Here is a 25,805-nt window from a genome sequence, read left to right on the forward strand (position 1 = left end):
GTCTGTTCACGCTTTCCAAAAATACTAGGACTAGGGGGCATGCGATGAAACTACAGTGTAGTAAATTTAAAACAAATCGGAGAAAATTTTTCTTCACCCAACGTGTAATTAAACTCTGGAATTCGTTGCCGGAGAAAGTGGTGAAGGCGGTTAGCTTAGCAGAGTTTAAAAAGGGGTTGGACGGTTTCCTAAAGGACAAGTCCATAAACCGCTACTAAACGGACTTGGAAAACTCCAAAATTCCAGGAATAACATGTATAGAATGTTTGTACGTTTGGGAAGCTTGCCAGGTGCCCTTGGCCTGGATTGGCCGCTGTCATGGACAGGATGCTGGGCTCGATGGACCCTTGGTCTTTTCCCAGTATGGCATTACTTATGTACTTATGTACTTATGTATTATATCTCTGGCATTTCAATTCATTGCTGTTAAATGTTTATGTTTTTTATACTGTTTCACGGTAGTTCTGTTATTAGGTTTCACTTTACTGTTTTGAAGTTTACCTCATTTTTTTGTATTTATGTCTATTCTTAGTTATTTTACTATTGTTATGCTGTTGACAAAATTGTAAGTTCTATGTTAAACTGTACTTGCTGTACACCACCTTGGGTGAATCTCTTCATAAAGGCAGTTAATAAATCCCCAAAACAGATAAATAATTGTGTGCAATTCTGCTCACCTGATCTAAAAAAAAACATGATGGAATTAGCAAAAGTATAGAAGGATACCCAAAGTAATAAAGGGGATTGAATGGCTTTCATATGAGGAAAAGCTAAAGAGGTTAGGGCTCTTCAGTTTGGAGAAAATGGCTGAAGGGAGACATGCCAGAGGTCTACAAAATCCTGTCTGGAGTGGAATGTTAAATACAAATTAATTTTCCCTCTTTCAAAAAGTACAAAGACCAGGGGACACATCGTGAAATGTCAAGGTAGTACATTTAAAACAAATAAGAGAACATTTTTTTTTTACTCGGGGCCCTTTTACTAAAGGGTTAGCGTGCGACAATGGCTTTGCCATGCGCCAATCAAGAACTACTGCCAGGCTACTGCAGGAGCCCGGTGGTAGTTCCAACCCCCAGTGCACACCATTTTTGGCGCTGCCCAGTTAGCGAGGTTGCTCTACTGCCACCTCATGGGTAGAGGTAACTGCTTCCCCCCCACCCCCTGAAATGGTCATGTGGTAAGTGATTCACTTACCGCACAGCCATTTCTTTTCTTTTTTTTTTTTTTTTTTAAGTGACAGCCTTTTACCCACTGCGGTAAAAGGGGGCCTCAGTGTGCATCAAAAACACACGCTGATGCTAGCGCATGCCCCCTTTTACCACAGCTTAGTAAAAGGACCCCTCAATGCATAGTTAGGCTCTGGATCTCGTTTCTGGTGGATATGGTAAAAGCAGTTACATGTTGGGTGTAAAAAAAGGTTTGAACAAATTCCTGGAAGAAAAGCCTATAAACCATTATTAAGGTAGCCACTGCTCATCTTTGGGAATAAGTAGCATGAAACTACCTACTTTTTGGGATCCTGCCAGATTCCTATGACCTGGATTGGCCAGTGTTGGAAACAGAGTACTGGGCTTGTTGGAAACAGAGTACTGGGCTTAATGTTGTAGCGCTATATAAGTAGTAGTAGTAGTAGTACATTTAGTCTGACCCAGTATGGCAGTTCTTGTGATATATGATGGCACCTGCAACAGAGATTTCAATGGACAGAGTCATGCACTATGAATACTGTACTGCTTTAGGATGTACTGTAAGTACATAAACCAGGACTGACTAAAAAGTCTCTCTCCTGGAAAAGAGTAGCTTGGCAGTATAGCACTTTTTAAAAATAGTTCAAAATAAATATGTGGTGTGTGTGTGGTGGGGGAAATAGTTTTCTTCAGCCATTTGGAACCATTGTTGAGATCCAGTGTGCCACAGTCCTTCATTTACAGATCTGGGGGGGAGGGGGAGCATCCTGCTCTCTTTTGAGTCTTTCTGTGCAGCAAAAGCAACCCTTATCTGGGGTATTATCTGCCTAGAGCAGTTTTGTTATGACAGGCCTCAACTTTGCATCCAGACTCTTTCTAGAGCTTTGCATTATGGGTCTTAAATACAACTACTAGCAGGCCTATTTTCGAAAGAGAAGGACGCCCATCTTTCGACACAAATCGGAAGATGGGTGTCCTTCTCACGGTCGCCCAAATCAGCATAATCGAAAGCCAATTTTGGATGTCCCCAACTGCTTTCCGTCACAGGGACGACCAAAGTTCATGGGGCGTGTCAGAGGCGTAGCGAAGGCGGGACTTGGGCGTGCCTAACACATGGACGTCCTCGACCCATAATGGAAAAAAAAGGGTATCCCTGACGAGCACTTGGACGACTTTACCTGGCACAAAAAGGTGCCCGAACTAACCAGTTGACCACCGAAGAGAATCGGGGATGACCTCCCCTTACTCCCCCAGTGGTCACTAACACCCTCCCACCCTAAAAAAAATCTTTAATAATATTTTGTGCCAGCCTCTATGCCAGCCTCAAATATCATACTCAGGTCCATCACAACAGTATGCAGGTCCATGAAGCAGTTTTAGTGGGTGCAGTGCACTTCAGTCAGGCGGACCCAAGCCCATCACTCCCCTACCTGTTATATTTGTGGTGGTAAATGTGAGCCCTCCAAAACCCACCAGAAACCCACTGTACCCACATCTAGGTGCCCCCCTTCACCCATAAGGGCTATGGTCGTGGTGTATGGTTGTGGGTAGTGGGTTTTGGGGGGGCTCAACAGACAAGGTAAGGGAGCTATGTACCTGGGAGCTTTTTATGAAGTCCACTGCAGTGCCACCTAGGGTGCCCAGTTGGTGTCCTGGCATGTCAGGGGAACCAGTGCACTTCGAATGCTGGCTCCTCCCATGACCAAATGGCTTGCATTTGGTCGTTTCTGAGATGGGTGTCCTTGGTTTCCATTATTGCCGAAAATCAGAAACAACCAAGTCTAGGGACAATCATCTCTAACGACGTCCTAAATGTCAAGATTTGGGCGTCCCTGACCGTATTATCGAATCGAAAGATGGACATCCATCTTGTTTCGATAATACAGGTTTCCCCGCCCCTCCATCGGGACGTTTTGCGAGGATGTCCTCAGCAAAACTTGGGTGTCCCTTTCGATTATGCCCCTCCACAAGTCACCATTGCACAATGGATATGATATCTTCTCCCATTTGGCTTGTGAACACTAGCTTCACAGAACCAGGGAAAAAGCCTGGGGGAAAATTGCCCTCCCTGTTGGCATGAATCTCCCCTTAATCTCTGCCCCTTCCCCCCTAATCCCCACCAGTACAGTCCTATCTTCCAGACTTTGTCTCTTCGACCCAGAAGCCGCCTCTATTTTCGTACAGTGGAATGTGATTGTATATAGGAATGTCTTAGTGTACAGACTTTTTCCTAATGGTTATAGATATTTTATTCTCCGAGGAGAAGTAAGCCTATAATTCTCAAATGTGGGTAGTGTGGTCCACGTTGCCTGGTCCATTGCTTGAAACAAGCTTTATAGATCTCTTTGGAGCACGAATTGTGCTCCACTGTGCATGCGCAAGTGCCTTCCCACCCACCACGAGAGTGCAGGAACAACAGGTCTCTTTTTTCTGAGGTGAGCAGAGAATGTGGTTTTTTTCTTTGCTCCTTACAGCTGCCAGTTCGGTTGTTCACAGAGCTTCTTTTATGCCTTACTGGTCTATTTTTTGTCTCTTGTTGCCAGGTACCTCATTTGGGGTATTTTTCTTCCCTTTCCCTTATGTTTTAGGTTATTTTTGCCCATTTTAAGTTTTCTTCATTTTTACTGTGCTTAGTAGGCCACACTTAGGCTGAGCTTTGGTCAGGTTCTTCTCTTCATTTTTCTCTGGTGTTTTGTCCCTTTTTCGGCACCATCGAGTCTGTTGATTTATCCACAGCTGTTTTTCCTTCCATATCATCGAAGGTTCCCAGTGGCTTTTAGCGCTGTAGCCGATGCAATAGGACCATCTCTGGTAAAGACATCTATTCTTGGTGTCTCCAGTGTTTGGGGCCTGAACATACCCCTTCTAACTGTTTTCTGTTTCTTCATATGAAAAAAAGAACCCAATTAGCCAGAGAGGCTCAAAGAGATAACATTTTTGGAGCCAGGTCCGAAGCCTCGACGTCAGCATCGGCATTGGCATCTGTGGTGTCAGTATCTACATCGGGAGTTGCATCAGATGCGTCAGTCCATATGGCTGCAAGACCCTTAGACACTGGGAGTGACCATGTATCAAGTGGGTCTCCACCTGCCTCAACACTGGCTACTGAGCAGGTCTCCCAGGACCGGTCAGCATCAGACCTGACCCTGAGGAGGTGAGGATTCAACGTCATCCTTGTCGGCACCACGGAGCATTGATGCCCGGCATCAAAAGAAGCATCGGCATTGATCACCCTTAAAGCATGGTGCCACGAGCTCTGGGGCACCAAGAGATTCCTCAGTACTTGAGAAGTGTCGGTGCCAAGAAGACCACTCTCCCTCCATACAAGAGGTGCCGATGCATGGGTCTCCAGGCATCCAGGGCCAGGCACCCATTTTGACCCAGCAAGTTCAGCAGCCTGTTTCTACACCAACGCCCTAGCCTTTCCCAATGTCAGCTCTCAATGAGTGCATCCAGGCTTTGCTCCCTGAACTTTAGTTGGGATTTATACAACAGAGTTCATTGGCGTCTAGGGTGCTTGCGCCTGCTATGTCTCTGGCTGCTGCCCCACAAGACTATCAGCCTGTGGTGAGGTCTCCAATGGCACTGTTTTTTTACCACAATAACAAGTTGATTGTTCTGCTTCTTGCCCTGGCAAGGGCCTGGTCGGCTATGGTTCTCTTGATTCAATCCACCTCATGGACGGTAATAAAGTTCATCTTCTTTATCTCGGAGTTTACTCTCTCAGCGGGGTAGTGGGGCTCAAAGGGGCCCCCTCAAATCGATTCACTATCAGGCTCCTTCTCACCCCTCAGCTGGAGAGTCACCAGTGTGTGGCTGACTCATCCTGCTTGTCCATGGAGAAAGTGAAGTTACTTACCTATAACAGTTCTCCGTGGACAGCAGGATCCCTCCCCTCCACGGATTAACCCGCGGGTCTAGCTGGGAATTCCTGAGAGGGAAGTAGTCACACTGGGACATACAGAGGGCAACCTACGCATGCTCAGAGGGGGCCTCTTCAAAGACTTCCCTCTGAGCTCTGGGAGAGCTTTATCCGCTTCTGGGTTCGTCAGATGATTTCACCAGCATGTAGCTGACTTATCCTGCTGTCCACGGAGAACCCTCATTATAGGTAAGTAACTTCACTTTCTTCGGATTTGTAGTTCCCCCAATTCTTAAAGAAATCCACATTTTCTAATTTCCACTGGTTTGAAGTGAGAAGTAATGTGATCTGGCTTGCTACTTCTTCATCCTGATAAGGACGCGCCAATGCCTTATCACACAATGCACCTGCTGTTGGGAAACTAGAGCAAGCTGGTTTGCTTTTGATCCCTAGATGGAAACTATATGAGGCCTTGGCCAAAGAAAACTGTGATCCCCCAGAGGTGCAGAATACTTATGCCCCTATGGAGAGCCCACTAAGGTCTTGAACCCAAATGCAGGTTTTGTGACTTCCCAAACTCCTATACCTCGACCCACCATTTGGGAAGCTTTGAACTACACATTAGCATAACTCATCATACACACAGAACACAGCCAGACCCTCACCTAATACAGATTAAGAAACCACAAACTAGACATGGCAAACCATAGACAAAAACTAAAAAGAAATCAGGAAAGCCAGTCTCTATAAGCAGTACAACTCTACAAAAATAGAAATAGTTTCCTCCTGCATTGTACAAATTACAACAGAAAGATGCACTTTTCCCAAAGCTGACACATTTCAGTCCCTAAAAATTTCAAGTTACATTTTTTCTTTTCTACTTTTTTGTCTGTCATTTTATTTGTCTAATCAGATTGGTTGCAGTCTTTTTTTTCTGCTTTTCTTGTGCTGATCTGCTCGTAAGTTCTCTCCCTCAGTCCCCTTTCCATTTCTTCTCTCCTCTTGTTTTCTTTTCCTCCTAACACTGATCTACCCTTTTGTCCTTTTTCCATTTCTTTCTTGCCTGCTTCTCCATTCATTTGCTTATGTTCCTCATTCTCCCCTTATTTCACCTTCCAGTCCTCAATATCTCTCTACCTGTCAGCTACCTACCAGCTTTTCATTTCCCATTCACCCCTTCCCCAACCCTCCCATTTTCCCAGTTTCTCTCCTTTCCAAGCTTCATATACCCCCTTTCTTTCATTCACTCCCTAGGCTCTCATTTCCATCCTCATACTCACTGCTTCCATGACATCATCTACCTTCTGCTGATCCATTCCTTCACCAACCCCAAACCCTTGCCTGTCGCTCCTGAAATTCAGTCTATTTCTTCTCTCTCTTCTCACCTATTTTATTTATTTATTTATTTATTGCATTTGTATCCCACATTCCCACACCTATTTGCAGGCTCAATGTGGCTTACATAGATTTGTTAATATTGTCATTTCAGGATATCAGATACAGTTAATAATGTGTAGTTATTAAAGAAGGGAAAAAGAAGAAGGAAGAGATTGGTTAGGGTAGATATAGGATTTGTTGCTGATAATTGAGTGGGTTGGCGAGGTGACTTATTGAGGCTGTAGGTTCTCATTGTAGGCCTTGTTGAAGAGGAATGTCTTCAGAGATCTTTGAAAGATAGTTGTTTCGTTGATTGCTCTCAGGTCTGTAGGTAATGCATTCCATAACTGCGTGCTCATGTAAAAGAAGGTAGTGGCATGCATTAGCTTGTATTTAAGTCCTTTGCAGCTGGAGTAGTGCAGGTTGAGAAATTTGCGGGATGATCTTGTGGCGTTTCTGGGAGGTAGGTCTACAAGGTTTAGCATGTAGATTGGGGCGTCTGCGTGAATGATTTTGTGTACAATCGTGCAGATCTTGAAAGCAATGCGTTCCTTAAGTGGGAGCCAGTGCAGTTTCTCTCTTAGTGGTTTTGCACTTTCATAATTAGTTTTTCCAAATATCAGTCTGGCAGCCGTATTCTGGGCAGTTTGGAGTTTTTTGATTGTCTGTTCTTTGCATCCGGCGTACAGTGCATTGCAGTAGTCCAGATGACTTATTACCATTGACTGTACTATGATACGGAAGATGTATCTCAGGAAGAAAGGTTTTACTCTTTTGAGTTTCCACATGGTGTAGAACATCTCGTCGTGTTTTTCACATGGGTGTCAAGAGTGAGGTTTCGATCAATGGTGACTCCCAGAATTTTCAAGTTTTTTGAGACAGGAAGGGAACAGTATGGTGTGATTATGGTGGAGAAGTTTTTTGTGTTATGTTGTGAGGTGAGTACAAGACATTGTGTTTTTTCTGCATTGAGTTTTAGTTGAAATGCATCTGCCCAAGTGTGCATTATTTGGAGGCTTTGGTTGATTTCGTTGGTGATTTCATTTAGATCATGTTTGAATGGGATGTAAATTGTGACGTCATCTGCATAAATGTAGGGGTTGAGGTTTTGATTGGCAAGTAGTTTGGCTAGAGGTATCATCATTAGGTTGAATAATGTTGGTGAGAGTAGGGATCCCTGGGGGACTCCACACTCAGGTATCCATGGGGGTGATCTGTCCGCGTTCGTTGTTACTTGGTATGATCTTGTGGTCAGGAACCCTTTGAACCACTTGAGAACTGTGCCTCCTACTCCGAAGTATTCTAGTATATATATTAGTATGTCATGATTAACCATGTCAAAGACGCTGGACATGTCGAATTGCAGGAGGAGGATGTTGTTACCATTCTCAATTGTCTGTTTGAATGAATTCATTGCGGACACTAGTACAGTTTCGGTGCTGTGATTCGACTGAAATCCTGATTGAGACTTGTGTAGAATTGAGTGGATACCTACTGTATCCAGCTTCCCATTCCTTCTCTTTCAACTCCTCTCCAGTCCCAGTTCCACATTCTCTCACTCCTTTGATAGTCCTCTGCCTCTTTCCACTCCCTCCAGATTCTTCACACTTCTCCATCTTTCCTTCCAGATATTCTTCTCCCTTCATCTCTAGAGACTTTTGCCTTCACACTTGCTCACTTCAGGTGTCACTACTCCCCTTTTCCCCCTCCAGACACTATTTCCCCTTCTGCTTACACCCTTGTTCTAGAGGCTCTTTCCTCTAATAGGTTTAGATCCCAGTGACACTCCTTGTGATCTTAGATAAGTTACTTAACTCTCTATTGCATCAGGTACAAACTTACATTGTCCTCTGGGAGATGGCAGAATAATATCTACTTTAAATCTAACTCACCTTAAGCTACTACTGAAAAGGCCTGAGATAAATTCAAACCCCTCTTCCCTTTTCACCCTGTCCCAGCTAAGGTTCATCTCTTTTCCTCACACCCTTCCTCCTCCACATATAATTTTCCTCTCTTTTTAACTTCTCCCTCTGAACCTCATTCTTCATACCCCCTCCTTCCTTTGCACTGATCTTCCTTTCTCCCCCCCCCCCCTCCCCCCCAATCCTCCACACTGGGAGCCAGATGCACAAAAGTCCTGTTAAGAATCCGTCTGCATTTCCAAATCGGTAAAAATTTGCCGATTTAGAAACACAAAGGGATTCACAAAAAGAATCGCATGCAAATGAGCTGCTCGTTGCTTTTGCGACCCAGCTCATTTACATGCGATATGGGGGAAGTCAGTCAGTGAGCTGAGCATGCACAGAACAGTCAATTGTTATGCGTGGCTGCTCTGCGCATGCTACAGACAGCTCTCATACATGCAGACAAGCCGCGTGTATGAAAGCAGTAGAAGTAGCCCTTTTTTTTTTTTTTTTGCAAGCACAAAAGTTTTTTTGGGGGGGATGGACAGACCTGTGTTGGGGCTCCCTGCCTCCCCGCTGCTGGGAAAAAGTGGGAAACGTCTAGAATATGCTCGCTGCTGCTCAGGGCTTGGTTCCACCCCCAGCTGTTCCTGCTGCTTCCTTCTATTGGCCGGCTGTCATCCTGGAATTGAAGATGGACTTTCATTGGCTGGCTGCTGTCCCAACTCCTCCTCCCTAGAGGGCTTCCCTGATGATATCACTCTAGAGCTATGAGCTGATTGGATCTGAACTTCCTGGTGTCCCCCTCCAGTAGTGAGTGGGCGGGACATCCCAGGCTGACACTGTCCTATTGGTTTAGCCCCTCTCTATTGTGCTTCTAAGCATTGGGGATGCTGTTTCCCAGCAGAGGCTGTTTGACCCTTGTTTTCCTTGCATTTTTCCTAAGTCACCATTACTTTTATGCTTTACATTTACTGCCCCTCATTTCTTGACAGTAAAATGTCATTTGAGAAAAGAATCATGGCACAGCTTTCATACACGCAAAGAAGCTGCTTGTAAGCCAGTGTACTTTTTTTTGTGCGCTCCATTTTCCCTACCTTGTTTCTCCTCTTCTACTTGCGATAATGAAGAACCGGCAGGTCCAGATCTCCCGTTAAAATTTCCACGGTAAAGGTAGAGAGTGTTTTTGTGCATGGGGTTGGAAATGGTAGTGCATTGCATTGCATTGCATTACATGCACATTATAATAGTAATTAGCTCATTATAATAGCTTTGCATTCTGTTTTTGTTAGCTGCTACCGTGACAGGAAAATGGCTCGGAGAACCCTTTTGTGCATGTCCCAGTTTATTACTTGTGTGCTAAACCGGCTAGAACTAGTTTAAAAACCATGTTGCTGGCTCATTAAGTTTAGTGCATCTGGCCCTGGGGTTGAGTGGGTTGTGCAATTGCTTTGGACATGATTCAGCTCTTTTCTGGCAACACAAGTGGTAAATCTGACCCTGCAGCAGCAGGAACTGATGCCCATCAGTTCCTGCTGCTGCAGTTGTGAGATTCTGCCACCTGTACCATGAGCTGTCCCCGCAGCAGCAGGAGATCTGATTTAACACTTTACCTACTGCTGCCTTGGGAGGGGGATTGCAGTAAGTGATCTGTAACCTGTTGTTAAAATCATCTATAGTACCTGAAGATGGTGGCCAATGTAATGCCGATTTTTAAAAAAGGGTTCCAGGGATGCTCTAGGAAATTACAGATTGGTAAGCCTGACTTCAGTGTTCGGAAAAATAGTGGAAACTATTCAAAAGAATAAAATTACTGAACACATAGACAAACATGGTTTAATGGGACAGAGTTAGCATGGATTCAGCCAAGGGTAGTCATGCCTCACTAATTCGCTTCATTTCTTTGAAGAATTGAATAAACATGTGCATAAAGGTGAGCCGGTTGATGTAGTGTATCTAGATTTTCAGAAGGATTTGACAAAGCCCCACATGAGAGACTCCTGAGAAAATTGAAAAAGCCATGGGATAGGAGGCAATTTTCTGTTGTGGATTAGGAACTTGTTAATGGATGGAAAACAGAGGGTTGGGTTAAATGACCATTTTTCTCAGTGGAGGAGGGTGAATAGTGGAATGCCGCAGGGATCTATACTGGGACCGGTGCTATTTAACATATTTATAAATGTTCTGGAAATCAGAATGACAAGTGAGATGATTAATTTGCAGATGACACAAAACTATTCAAAGTTCTGAAAACACATGCGGACTGTGAAAAATTGCAGAAGACCTTAGGAAATTGGAAGACAGGGCATCCAAATGGCAGATGGACAAATGCAAAGTGATGCACATTGGGAAGAATAATCCAAATCATAATTAGTTGATCCTAGGGTCCACCATATGAGTCAACACTCAAGAAAAAGAACTAGGTGTCATCGTAGACAATATGCTGAAATCTTCTGCCAGTGTGCGGCAGCAGAGGCCAAAAAAGCAAATGGTATTCTAGGAATCATTACGAAAGAGAAGGAAAATCAAACAAAGCACATTATACTGCCTCTGTATTGCTCCATGGTGCAATCTCACCCTGAGTATTGCATGCAATTCTGGTTACTGTATCTCAAAAACAATATAGTGGACTTAGAAAAAGTTGAAATAAGGGCGACCAAAATGCTTCTGGAACTCTTCTCATGTTAGGAAAGGCAAAAGAGGTTAGGGCTGTTCAGCTTGGAAAAGAGATGGCTGAGGGGGTATATGATACAGGTCTACAAAATCCAGTCAGCGGTGTAGAATGGGTAAAATTAATCGATTTTTTTTATTCTTTCAAAAAATACAAAGACTAGGGAACCCTCAGTGAAGTTAACATGGTAATACTTTTAAAATGAATAGGAAGAAAGATTTTTTTCAATCAACTAATAGTTAAACTCTGGAACTCATTGCCAGAGGATATGGTTTCAAAAGTTAGCATATCTGGGATTTAAAAAAGTGTGGACAAGTTCCTGGAGGAAAAGTCCATAGTCTGCTATTGAGATAGATATTAGGGAAGCCACTGCTTGCCCTGGGATTGGTAGCATGGGATTTTGCTACTATTTGGGATTCTTACAGGTACTTGTGACCTGGATTGGCCAATGTTGTAAGCAGGATACTGGGCTAGATGGCCATTGGTCTGACCCAGTATGGCTATTCTTATGATCTTATGTGTAACATACCAGCTCATTTTCGAAAGAGATCCCCGGCCGTCTTCCGACACAAATCGGGAGATGGGCGGCAATCTCCTGAAACCGGCCAAATCGGTATAATCGAAAGCTGATTTTCGCCGGGTTCAACTGTTTTCCGTCGCGGAGCCGGCGAAACTTCAAGGGGGCGTGTTGGTAGGGTACTGAAGGCGGGATGGGGCGGGATGAGGGCGTGCTCACGAGATGGCCGGCTTCGCCCGATAATGGAAAAAAAAGCCAGGCTTGACAAGCATTTCTCCGGCTTTACTTGGTCCCTTTTTTTTTCCAATCAAGTTTCACAAAGGAGCCCCAACTGACCAAATGACCACCGGAGGGAATCGGGGATCACCTCTCCTTACTCCCCCAGTGGTCACCAACCCCCTCCCACCCAAAAAAAAAAAAACTTTTTTGCCAGCCTCTATGCCAGCCTGAAATGTCATACCCAGCTCCCTGACAGCAGTATGCAAGTCCCTGGAGCAGTTTTTAGTGGGTGCTTGTCACTTCAGGCAAGTGGACCCAGGCCCATCCCCCTCCCTACCTGCTACACTTGTGGTGGTAACTGGGAGCACTCCAACCCCCCCCCCCCAAAACCCACTGTACCCACATGTAGGTGCCCCCCTTCTTTCCTAAGGGCTATGGTAGTGGTGTACAGTTGTGGGTAGTGGGCTTTGGGGGGGATTTGGGGGACTCAGCACACATGGTAAGGGAGCTATGTACCTGGGAGCTTTTTTTTATTTTTATTTTTAAAAGTGCCCCCTAGGGTGCCCAGTTGGTATCCTGGCATGTGAGGGTGGCCAGTGCACTACAAATGCTGCCTCCTCCCATGACCAAATGGTTTGAGATGGCCGGGCCCAGTTTCTATTATTGCTGAAAAATTAAGCTGGCCATCTCCTCTACACCCAGCGATTGATTTGGCCAGCCTCAACCGTATTTCAAAAATACAGTTGGCTCCGCCCCCTTGTGGAGCCGGCCCCGAAGATGGCCGGCCAGCTATTTGGCCGGCGCCGTTCGATTATGCCCCTCATAGTAACAAGGTAGATGACGGTAGATAAAGACCTATATGGTCCATCCAATTTTCCAACAAGATAAATTCATAGCATAAGGTATGATGTGATACTGCATATGTATTCTTGATCTTGATTTGTCCTTGCCATTTTCAGGTCACAGACCATAGAAGGCTGCCCAGCACTGGTCTTGTTCTCCAGCTACTGAAGCTGAATCTGTACAGCCATGACCAGGTCATAGACTGTAGAAGTCTGCCCAGCACTGGCTTTGCTTCCCAATTACTGGTGTTGTCATCTAATCACCGCTGAGCTTGTTTGGTTCCATGCCTTCTATACAGGATTCCTTTGTGTTTATCCCAAACATTTTTGAATTCTGTTACCGTGTTCATCGCCACCACCTCCCATGGAAGGGCATTCATGGTATATACCACGCTCTCCATGAAAATGTACTTCCTGACATTATTCCTCAGTCGACCCCCCCCCCCCCCCCCCAACCTCAATTCATGTTCTCTAGTTCTACCACCTTCCCATCTCTGGAAAAGATTTGTTTGTAGATTAATACTTTTCAAATATTTCAATGTCTGTATCATATTACTCCTGTCCCTCCTTTCCTTCAGGCTATGCATGTTCAGGTCCTCAAGTCTCCCCTCATATGTCTTGTGATGCAAACCCCATATCATTTTTGTTGCTTTTCTCTGAACCGATTCAAGTCTTTTTACGTCCTTAGCAAAATACGGCCTCCAAAACTAAACACAATACTCCAAGTGGGGCTTCACCAACAACTTGTACAGGGGCATCAACACCTCCTTTCTTCTGCTGGTTATACTCCTCTCTATGCACCTTAGCATCCTTCTGGCCATGGCCACTACCTTGTCACACTGTTTCACCACCTTGAGGTCCTCAGACACCATCACCCCAAGGTCCATTTCCTGAGCTGTGTTTATCAGCTCTCTCCTCCTATCTGGTATATCTGCTTTGGATTTCTGCACCCCAAGTGCATCACTCGGCACTTCTTGGTATTAAATTTTAATTCAATAAATATAACTATGAGAAAATAAGCACACTTATCTGTGCTCAACTACAAATCATAACATATAGCACAGTTTCAAATGTAACGTACCTCAAAAATAACAAAAACAAATACAATAGTATTTAGACAAGTAATGGGTGTACACATATGAACAACATTTTATTATTAAAAAAAACTATGATGTTGTTTTACAAACTAAATATCAAACATATGTCAGGAAATTATTTTTCACGGAGAAGGTGGTCAATGCCTGGAATGCCCTACCAAGGGAGGTGGTAGAGACAAAAACAGTGAAGGAATTCAAAAAGGCATAGCATACATAAGTACATAAGTATTGCCACACTGGGACCTGTTTCCAACAGTGGCCAATCCAGGTCACAAATATCTGGCAAGATCCAGAAAAAGTTCAATACATTTTATGCTACTTATCCCAGAAATAAGCAGTGGACTTTCCCAAGTCAATTAATAATGGTCTATGGACTTTTCCTTTAGGAAGCTGTCCAGACCTTTTTTAAACCCTGCTAAGCTAACTGCCTTTACCAAATTCTCTGGCAACAAATTCCAGAGTTTAATTACATGTTGAGTGACGAAAAAGTTCCTCCGATTTGTTTTAAATTTACTACTTTGTAGCTTCATCTCATGCCCCCTAGTCCTAGTATTTTTGGAAAGAGTAAACAAACGATTCACGTCTACCCGTTCCACTCCATTCATTATTTTACAGACCTCTATCATATCTCTCCTCAGGCATCTTTTCTCCAAGCTAAAGAGCCCTAGCCGCTTCAGCCTTTCTTCATAGGGAAGTCATCCCATCCCCTTTATCATTTTCGTCGCTCTTCTCTGTACCTTTTCTAATTCCACTATATCTTTTTTGAGATACTTACCTACAGATGCACTCGATCTGCAGCCCCTCATTACCTCTCTACCCTCATCTCCCCTTACCTCCCCTTACCCCGTAACCTCCGCTCACAGGCCAAATCCCTCCTCTCAGTACCCTTCTCCACCACCGCCAACTCCAGGCTCCGCCCTTTCTGCCTCGCCTCACCCTATGCCTGGAATAAACTCCCTGAGCTCATATGCCAAGCCCCCTCCCTGCCCATCTTCAAATCCTTACTCAAAGCCGACCTCTTCAATGTCGCCTTCGGAGGAGTGGCCTAGTGGTTAGGGTGGTGGACTTTGGTCCTGGGGAACTGAGGAACTGAGTTCAATTCCCACTTCAGGCACAGGCAGCTCCTTGTGACTCTGGGCAAGTCACTTAACCCTCCATTGCCCCACGTAAGCCGCATTGAGCCTGCCACGAGTGGGAAAGCGCGGGGTACAAATGTAACAACAACAACCATTATACCTCCATCCAGGATATCTAGACTGCCCCAACTTGACATTTCATCCCTTAGATTGTAAGCTCCTTTGAGCAGGGACTGTCCTTCATTGTTAAACTGTACAACGCTGCGTTACCCTAGTAGCGCTTTAGAAATGTTAAGTAGTAGTAGATGCAGCAGTGACCAGAATTGAACACAATATTCGAGGTGTGGTTGTACCAGGGACCGATACAATGGCATTATAATGTCCTCACATTTGTTTTCCATTCCTTTCCTAATAATACCTAACATTATATTTGCTTTCTTTGCTGCCGCAGCACACTGAGCAGAGGGTTTCATCATATCATCAACAATGACACCAAGATCCCTTTCTTGGTTGGCGACTCCTAACGTGGAACCATGCATTACGTAGCTATAATTCAGGTTCCTCTTTCCCACATGCATCACTTTGCACTTGTTCACATTAAACGTCACCTGCCATTTAGATGCCCAGTCTCCCAATCTCGTAAGATCCTGCTGTAATTTTTCACAATCCTTCTCGCGATTTAACAACTTTGAATAACTTTGTGTCGACAGCAAATTTAACTACCTCACTAGTTACTCCTATCTCTAGATAATTTATAAATATGTTAAAAAGCAGTGGTCCCAGCACAGACCCCTGGGGAACCCCACTATCTACCCTTCTCCATTGAGAATACTGACCATTTAACCCTACTCTCTGTTTTCTATCCTTTAGCCAGTTTTTAATCCACAATAGGACACTACCTCCTAGCCCATGACTCTCCAATTTCTTCTGGAGTCTTTCATGAGGTACTTTGTCAAATGCCTTTTGAAAATCCAGATACACAGTATCAAGCAGCTCGCCTTTATTCACCCCTTCAAAAAAATGTAATAGATTGGTGAGACAAGATTTCACTAAATCCATGTTGGCTCTGTCTCATTAATCAGTGCTTTTGAATATGCTCTGTAATTTTGTTCTTTATAATAGTCTCTACCATTTTGCTCGGCACCAACATCAGGCTGACTGGTCTATAATTTCCCGGATCCCCTCTGGAACCTTTTTTAAATATCGGCATTAGATGGGCTACCCTCCAATCTTCCAGTACCACACAAGCGACCTATCACCATTACCTCCCGCACCAGATCATGCACTCCACTAAGAACTAGGTCTAGAATTTTCCCTTCTATTGTCAGCAGACGAGTCAGAAAGACTAAATGATTTCTCTGTAAACTTGGAGGATGTAATGGGGCATTTCTGCAAACTGAAAAGTAGTAAATCACCAGGACCGGATGGTATTCATCCCAGAGTATTAATAGAGCTGAAAAATGAACTTGTGGAGCTACTGTTAGTAATATGTAATTTATCCCTGAAAACAGGTGTGGTACCGGAAGATTGGAGGGTGGCCAATGTAACGCCGATTTTCAAAAAGGGTTCCAGAGGAGATCCGGGAAATTATAGACCGGTGAGTCTGACGTCGGTGCTGGGAAAAATGGTGGAGGCTATTATTAAGAATAAAATTACAGAGCACATACAAAAGCATGGGCTACTGAGACAAAGTCAGCATGGATTTAGTGAAGGGAAGTCTTGCCTCACAAATCTACTACATTTTTTCGAGGGGGTGAATAAACATGTGGACAAAGGGAGCCGGTTGATATTGTATATCTAGATTTTCAGAAGGCGTTTGACAAAGTGCCTCAAGAAAGACTTCAAAGGAAACTGGACAGTCATGGGATCGGAGGCAGTGTATTATTATGGATTAAGAGCTGGTTAAAAGATAGGAAGCAGAGAATAGGGTTGAATGGTCATTATTCTCGATGGAGAAAGGGTAGTGTCAGGCTTTCAAGGCAGAATTGGATTTGTGAGCCCTTGGACCTCTGCCGAGGAGCAGCAGTGGCAGGCAAAACCACCCCCAAACCGGAGACAAGGCAGAACAGGACTGGAACCCTGGACTGGAGTTGCAGCCGAGGCAAAGCTGGAACAGGCAGAGCAGGAACAGCTAGACTTCACCTGCGCTTGACCACCATTCCCCAGGGGTTGAGCCCCTGGGTGCAGGCGGCCGGCAGGACTTACTGGACAGGGCAGGAACTGGATACCAACAGGATACACACAGGGTCTAGAAAACACAAGGGAGGCAGAATACTAGAATAGGACTCTCTGGCAAACAATACCACACTAGGTAGAAAGCAGACAGGCTCAAGAACAACGACTGAAGGCTTGTCAAGACTAAAGGGCAAGAACTGAAAGCTGCAGCGCAGCCACTAAGAAAGAAACACAGACAGGTAAGAGTCAGGACTGAAAGCTACCAAGCAGCCCAAGACAGACAAGGCAGACAAACACTAGAGGGAACAAGACAAGGCATACAGACATGAACCAAAACAAGGCAGAAGTGCTCCTAACAGCACCAACAAAACAGAAGTGCACCACACAGCACACCAACAAGACCGAAGTGCTCCTAAGCACCAAAAGGGAAAAGCAGGGAAGTTCAACAAAGCAGAAGTGCTCCTAACAGCACAAACACAGACCGCGACCGTTGGCCTTTGCAAAGGCAAACTAGAAAGTTTCCAGGTGGCTAATAAGCCCATCAGCAGCTGAGCTCAGCTTCAGCAATCTCAAAGCAGCTATGGGTGAGGCTAGCTGCCAAACTTCCAAGCAAGACTGGAGGGCTAAAATATCTGGACTGGACTGAAAAGAGAGTCTGGAAAGTCTATGGCAGCCACCGGTTTTGGCCACCAGAGGGTGAGAGGAGCACAAACCAAGAAAAAGTCACAATCATGACAGGTAGTTAGTGGGGTCCCTCAGGGGTCTGTGCTGGGACCGCTGCTTTTTTAACATATTTATAAACGACCTCGAGATGGGAGTAACTAGCGAGGTAATTAAATTCTCAGATGACACAAAGTTATCCAGGGTCGTCTCATCGCAGGAGGAGTGTGAAAGATTACAAGAAGACCTCATGAGACTGGGGGATTTTGGCGTCCAAATGGCACATGGAGTTCAACTTTGACAAGTGCAAAGTGATGCATGTGGGAAGGAGGAACCCGAATTACAGCTATGTTATGCAAGGTTCCGCTTTAGGAGTTACGGACCAAGAAAGGGATCTGGGAGTCATCGTGGATAGGACGTTGAAATCTTCAGCTCAATGTGGGGTGCTACCCAGTCTTTTGCACAGTGTCACATGTATGATTATCTCCTAGTTGGTGTGAAGTCATAGGTGTGTGCCCAGTGCAAAGAGCTCCTAGTTCTCAGGGAACAGGTCCGTTCTCTCGAGGCTAGGGTTCAAGACTTGGTAGAGATGAGGGAGATAGAGCAGTACATAGATGAGACCTACAGGGATGTTGTAGAGAGGTCCCACCTCCAGTCGGGTAGCCCCTGTGCTACTTCGAAGGAGAGAGGTCTCCTGGAAGGAGAGCATTCCTCTGGTGAAGTAGGAAGTACTCCTGTAGCCAGGACCTGCCCACCAAAGGATGTATTATCCTCTCGCACCGAGGATATGTCTCCGATTACGGCCCACAGGGGAAAAGATAGGACCGCTGTTTTAGTTGGCGACTCAATCATTAGGCATGTAGATAGCTGGGTGGCTGGTGGACGTGAGGATCACCTGGTGACTTGCCTGCCTGGTGAGAAGGTGGCGGACCTTACGAGGAACCTAGACAAGATTTTAGATAGTGCTGGGGAGGAGCCGGCCGTCTTGGTACACGTGGGTACCAATGACGTAGGAAAATGTGGGAGAGAGGTTCTGGAAGCTAAATTTAGGCTTTTAGGAAGGAAGCTCAAATCCAGAAACTGTAGGGTAGCATTATTTGAAATACTACCTGTTCCATGCGCAGGGCCCAAGCGACAGGCAGAGATCTGGAGTCTCAACACGTGGATGAGACGATGGTGTGGAGAAGAGGGTTTTAGATTTGTCAGGAACTGGTCAGCATTCTGGGGAAAGGAGAGCCTATTCCGATCTGATTGGCTTCACCTTAACCAGGGTGGGACCAGGCTGCTGGCGTCAACTTTTTAAAAAGAAATAAAACAGCTTTTAAACTAGAAACGAGGGGAAGGCCAACAGTCGCTCAAAAGTGCATGGTTCAGGATAAGGTATCTTTTGAGGATATCACCCAGACAGGGAAGAAAAGGTTACTTGTAAATAAGGATGTCAAAGAAATCGTAGTAGATCAGATGGCCTTAAATAAAATTAATAATGACCAGACAGAACATAACACATTAATAATAACATAGTAACATAGTAGATGACGGCAGAAAAAGACCTGCACGGTCCATCCGGTCTGCCCAACAAGACAAACTCATATGTGCTAGTTTTTGTGTATATCTTACCTTGATTTGTAACTGTCATTTTCAGGGCACAGACCGTACAAGTCTGCCCAGCTAATCCCCGCCTCCCACCACCGGCTCTGGCACAGACCGTATAAGTCTGCGCAGCACTATCCCCGCCTCCCTCCACCGGCTCTGGCACAGACCATATAAGTCTGGCCAGCACTATCCCCGCCTCCCAACCACCAGCCCCGCCTCCCACCACCAGCTCTGCCACCCAATCTCGGCTAATAATGCCATGTATTAAACGTAATATAAAACGGAACAACAAGCATGCATTGAAATGTCTATACGCAAATGCCAGGAGCCTGAGACATAAGATGGGAGAGCTGGAGTACATTGCACACAATGAAAAATTGGATATTATTGGCATCTCTGAGACCTGGTGGAAGGAAGATAACCAATGAGACACAGTCATACCGGGCTACAAATTATATCGTAGCGATAGGGTGGATATGGATAGGATAGGAGGAGGGGTAGCACTGTATGTAAATGAGAACCTTGACTCGGATAGGCTGCAAATATTGCAGGAGACAAAACCCCTATTGGAATCTTTGTGGATTGAAATTCCACGTGAAAAGGGGAAAAGGATGGTGATAGGAGTGTACTACCATCCGCCTGGCTAGGATGAGCGGAGGGACGCAGCAATGTCAAAGGAAATTAGGGAAGCGAATAAATTGGGCAATGTAATATTAATGGGTGATTTCAATTATCCAAATATAGACTGGGTTAATGTAACATCGGTACACGCTAGGGAGGTGAAATTTCTTGATGAAATCAAGGACGGCTTCATGGAACAGCTGGTTCAGGAGCCCACAAGAGAAGGAAAAATACTAGACTTAGTCATTACTGGAGCTCATGATCTGGTGCGGGGGGTAACAGTGCGAGGGCCGCTTGATAACAGTGATCATAATATGATCAGTTTTGATATTGGCATTGAAGTAAGTGAACTTAGGAAATGAAATACACTAGCATTTAACTTTAGAAAAGGTGATTATGACAAAATGAGAAAAACGGTGAAAAAAAGACTGAAAGGTGCAGCTCGCAGGGTAAAAAACTTGCATCAGGCGTGGATGCTGTTTAAAAACACCATCCTGGAGGTACAGGACAAATATATTCCGTATATTAGAAAAAGGGGAAAAAAGACCAAACGTCAGCCGGCGTGGCTAAACAGTAAGGTAAAGGAAGTCGTTAGAACCAAAAAAACAATCATTCAGAAAGTGGAGAAGAGAAACGACTGAAAGTAACAAGATGAAACATAAGGAATGTATATGTGTTGTCAACTCACTGATCACGTAGCACTGCAAGTGAGTTGACAACACATATACAAGTAGGACTCTTCGTTTTGCATTCATTACTTGGGTAAGCATGAGGTTTTGTTTTTAGTATATTGTCATTGCATGATACTAATATATAAAAGTGCACATGCATTTAATATTAATTACCCTATTTCATTTTTTCTAACAACCATTTATACATCATATTTTAGCTGGCATATAAGTCCAAAATTATATATATACCTGGAATACACATAATATTTATATTTTCATATTTTTTTGATTTATATTAGCAGAAGCCAAAAACTTTTTAAATCTTTTGAATATATGTATACTGTTTTAATGGTTATTAAGCATATTTGAGCATATTGACCTCTGATCAGAAAATTAGTGTCTATTGAATTTTCATATCTCTATATGGATGTGCATATATGTTTTTATTGGCATTATTTATATGTTATATGTTTTGATTTGTAGTGTATTTATTGACCACTGATACAGACGCTTTTTAGCGTCGAAACACGGCCTGTGTCGGGTCGTTATCTCTGATATAATAAAGACTGTTGGACTCACGTCTCGAGTGGTGAATCGTCTATTAGTCTCTACTTTTGCCTTCTGTGAAAGATAGGAAGCAAAGAGTACGGTTGAATGGTCAGTATTCTCAGTGGAAAAGGGTAGTTAGTGGGGTCCCGCAGGGGTCTGTGTTGGGACCGCTGCTTTTTAACATATTTATAAATGACCTAGAGATGGGAGTAACTAGTGAGGTAATTAAATTCGCAGATGACACAAAATTATTCAGGGTCGTCAAGTCGCAGGAGGAGTGTGAATGATTACAGGAGGACCTCGCGAGACTGGGGGATTGGGCGTGCAAGTGGCAGATGAAGTTCAATGTTGACAAGTGCAAAGTGATGCATGTGGGTAAGAGGAACCCGAATTACAGCTATGTCATGCAAGGTTCCGCGCTAGGAGTTACGGACCTAGAAAGGGATCTGGGAGTCATAGTTGATAAGACGTTAAAAACGTCTGCCCAGTGTGCTGCCGCAGCTAAGAAAACACACAGAATGTTGAGTATTATTAGGAAAGGGATGGAAAACAAACACGAGGATGTTATAATGCCATTGTATTGCTCCATGGTGCGACTGCACCTCGAGTATTGTGTCCAATTCTGGTCGCCGCATCTCAAAAAAGATATAAAGGAATTAGAAAAGGTGCAGGGAAGGGCGAGGGGTGATATGATAGAAGTCTACAAGATAATGAGCGGAGTAGAGTGGACAGATGTGAAGTGTTTGTTTACACTTTCAAACAACAACAAAACCAGGGGACACAAGATGAAGCTAGAATATGGTAGATTTAAAACAAATAGGAGAAAGTTTTTCTTTACTCAGCGTGTAGTTAGACTCTGGAACTCGTTGCCAGAGAATGTAGTGACAGCAGCTGGCCTTACGGAATTTAAAGGGGGTTTGGACAGATTCCTGAGGGAAAAGTCCATTGAACATTATTAATTTGGGGGGGGGGGGGGGGCTTGCCGGGTTCTTGAAGCCTGGATTGGCCGCTGTCGGAGACAGGATGCTGGGCTTGATGGACCCTTGGTCTTTTCCCAGTTTGTCGGTGCTTATGTACTTATGTACTTATGTGCTGAGGCGGCTAAGAAGGCGAACAGAATGTTAAGTATTATTAAAAAGGGATGGAAAACAAGCATGAGGATGTTATAATGTCGTTATATCGCTCCATGGTGCGACCACACTTGGAGTATTGTGTTCAGTTCTGGTCGCCTCATCTCAAAAAAGATATAAAGGAATTGGAGAAGGTGCAGAGAAGGGCGACAAAAATGATAAAAGGGATGGGACGACTACCCTATGAGGAGAGGTTAAGACGGCTAGGACTCTTTAGCCTGGAGAAAAGGCGGCTGAGGGGTGATATGATAGAGATTTACAAAATAATGAGTGGAGTAGAGCGGACAGATGTGAAGCGTTTGTTTACACTTTCTAATAATAATAGAACCAGGGGACACAAGATGAAATTAGAATGTGGTAGGTTTAAAACAAATCAGAGAAAGGTTTTCTTTACTCAGCGTGTAATTAGACTCTGGAACTCATTGCTGGAGAAGGTAGTGATGGCAGCTAGCCTTGCTGAGTTCAAAGGGGGTCTGGACAGATTCCTGAAGGAAAAGTCCATTGATTGTTATTAAATTTTGGGGTTTTTGTCAGGTTCTTGGGGCCTGGATTGGCCACTGTCGGAGACAGAGTGCTGGGCTTGATGGACCTTTGGTCTTTTTCCAGCGTGGCGGTGCTTATGTGCTTATCTACCAGCTGCTCCATAAAGCAGTCCTTGATTTCGTAAAGGAATTTTACCTCCCTAGCATGCCCTGATGTTACATTTACCCAGTCAATATCGGGATAATTGAAGTCACCCATTATTATCGTGTTGCCCAGTTTGTTAGCCTCCCTAACATTTCTACGTCTGTCTGTACATCCTGGCCAGGCGGATGGTAGTACACTCCTATCACTATCCTTTTCCCCTTTACACATGGAATTTCAATCCATAGGGATTCCAAGATGTGTTTTGTTTCTTGCAGAATTTTCAATATATATGATTCAAGGCCCTCCTTAACATACAATGCCACCCCTCCACCAGTTCAATCCACCTATCACTACAATATAATTTGTACCCTGGTATGACAGTGTCCCACTGGTTATCCTCATTCCACCAGGTCTCAGAGATGCCTATTAGATCTAATTTTTCATTTAATGCAATGTATTCTAACTCACTCATCTTATTTCTTAGGCTTCTGGCATTCGCATATAGACATTTCAAACTATGTTTGTTGTTGCTCAGTAGTAGACAGTGTTAATTTGCAATCTTTTGTCTGATTTTTATTTAAGGACACCTGATCTACTATGTTCTCTTTTGCAACCTCGCTATCAGGATACCCTATCTTCTTTGTTTTGGTGATATCTTTGAAAGATACCTTGTTCCAAACCATACGTTTTTGAATGACTATGAAAAAAGTTTAAATTCTGTTTAGACTGCATTTAAAACACTACATTTTAAAATTCACAGCTGTGAGCAGAAAAACTATAGTGCTTTTTACAGCTGAACTTTGTCTTCAGGATTTTCTACCTTCATGTAACCAGAATTTTACCAACTACACCCCCTCCTCCATCCCACCCCACCCCTCACCCCCCACCCCCACTCCCGGTGGTGAGCAATATCAGATAAGTTCTTACTAAATTATTTTCTAATGCAACAGTTTTCTCCACAAGCTCAAAACTTTGTTTCTTTGTTAAATTCTTTTCTTTATGTTCTGTGCTTTCCCTTCATCTTACTTACATTCAGATGTAACAACTACTACTACTACTACTATAAATCATTTCTATAGCGCTACCAGTCGTACACAGCGCTTAGCAGGTTTTCCCTGGATGCACCAGGTATTACAAAAAAAAACTAGCTTGGAGTCACGTGATGCGGTGGAAGCAGTAACAGCGTTTTTGTGCTGCTCCGAGTGCCCTGCTCGCCCCCGAACTATACCGCCGTAGAAAAACTCAAAGAAACCGATCGGACACTGTAAAAGAACGGAGGAAGGTGTATGGAACAATATCTCGTTCCTATGCCGCTCGGAAGCACAAGGAAAAGCTCTAAAAGCGAAAAAGAAAAGCTGCTCGTGGCAAACAGCGATTCCAAGATAGCGACTGCATCCCCGTGAAGCGAGGCTGAATTTACCGCCCGACAGCTGGCGCAATTGGTAACAGCGGTAGGAACCGCAATGGAACCCCGTTTCACTGCATTAGAGGACCGATTGGAGAAAATAGATGGCACATTGGCGGAAATAACAAGCAGAACGGCAGAGGTCGAAAAACGAGTATCAGACCTGGAAGACACATGGCAGCAACGCGAGCCGGATATATCTAACTTAAAGCAACAGCTAACAATCCAAGCAGAGAAGTTAGATGAACTAGAGAACAGAACCAGGCGATGCAACCTCAGACTGGTGGGCCTGCCTGAAACTATACCGGACAAAAACCTGGGCACAGTGCTGGAAACATGGCTCTCTAAGGAATTTGCCATATCAGACAGCAGAGGCCATCTCTGCATTGAACGGGCCCACAGACTGGGGAGACCGGGTCAACCGGGGTCTAGACCCAGAGTGGTCATAATAAAAGTTCTCAACTATCTCCATAAAGAAGAGATTTTACAGGGGTACCGACAGAAAAGAGATACTTTAAGATACGCGGACAGCCAAATAAGAATATTCCAGGATTATTCAGCTAGTGTACAGGAGAGGAGACGAAAATTCCATCCGATTTGCTCCTCACTTATTGATAAAAATACTCGGTTTATGCTCCTGTACCCAGCGACGTTGAAAATCATGAAAGATCGAAAATGGATATCCTTCACCTCAGAACAATCAGCGACACAATTTATTAATCAGGAGCTACACACACCTGCAACACCAACGTGAACTTGCTTCAAAAGAACTGTGGTGAGCAGACTCTGTACTTGATAAGACCATTTTGCCAGGTCTGATGACATTTTTTGAGAACTCAAATTGCCAAAGGTTAAAGGTAATAATTATATGTCTGGGGGGGAGTGGGGCACTCAGCACATTGTGACTAGGCCTTGATGGGGAATGCCCTTTCAAGGCATTTCTTGGGAGAAGGGGAGTGGAAAGAATGGGTAGACCCGAGGATAAGGGGAGGGATAGGGGTGGGGGAGGCTACACTAAAGGGAGTAATTGAGAAGATAATTAGTGGGGTAAAGGGGGAGGATATTACTGGTACCTATGATTACATGAGAGCTAAATTGAATCTTGGTCTCCAAATATAGCATGCATGCTCCTGGGGAGAGGCTGGGCCCCCGGGAGTAAACCAGGAAATATTACTGATAGTATCCCCAAGACTGGAGAGTCATTAGCCGCTCTGGAGTAAAGATCTTGTCGTGGAATGTTTCAGGCATCACATCGCCAGTGAAGAGATATAAGATCCTATCTCAGATACGGCGACACAATATAGATTTTGCATGTTTGCAAGAAACAAAATTATCAGATATTGAACATGGAAAACTTTGTCAACAGTGGGTGGGTGAGAGCCACTTCTCCTCCTCGGGCAATAGGAAGAGTGGAGTTGTAATACTAGTACGTAAAGGGTTACCTTGCACCACTGCCCTAATATACAAAGATTCAGAGGGACGTATAGTGTTAATTCGTGTTAACTATCAAGGTCAGAGCTTTTACTTGTGCGCGATATATGCTCCAAATTCCTATGACCCAGGTTTCTTTCAGTCTTCAATAGCATTAGGGCTGGGTGTGGGCGGGAGATTTTAACCAAGTG

At 44.3% G+C, this 25,805-nt stretch overlaps 1 long non-coding RNA gene across 1 annotated transcript; it reads right to left on the reverse strand.

The window, feature by feature from the left end:
* Positions 1 to 6,187: 6,187 nt before the first annotated feature.
* LOC115479730 lies at positions 6,188 to 8,685 on the reverse strand. The gene is made up of 3 exons (XR_003943743.1): positions 8,541 to 8,685; positions 7,153 to 7,156; positions 6,188 to 6,197 (listed from the first exon to the last, which is right to left on the reverse strand). It is a non-coding gene; the product is annotated as an uncharacterized LOC115479730 (long non-coding RNA).
* Positions 8,686 to 25,805: the final 17,120 nt, after the last annotated feature.

Source organism: Microcaecilia unicolor, chromosome 11 (genome assembly GCF_901765095.1).
Source record: "Microcaecilia unicolor chromosome 11, aMicUni1.1, whole genome shotgun sequence".
In the NCBI taxonomy this organism is placed as follows: Eukaryota; Metazoa; Chordata; class Amphibia; order Gymnophiona; family Siphonopidae; genus Microcaecilia; species Microcaecilia unicolor.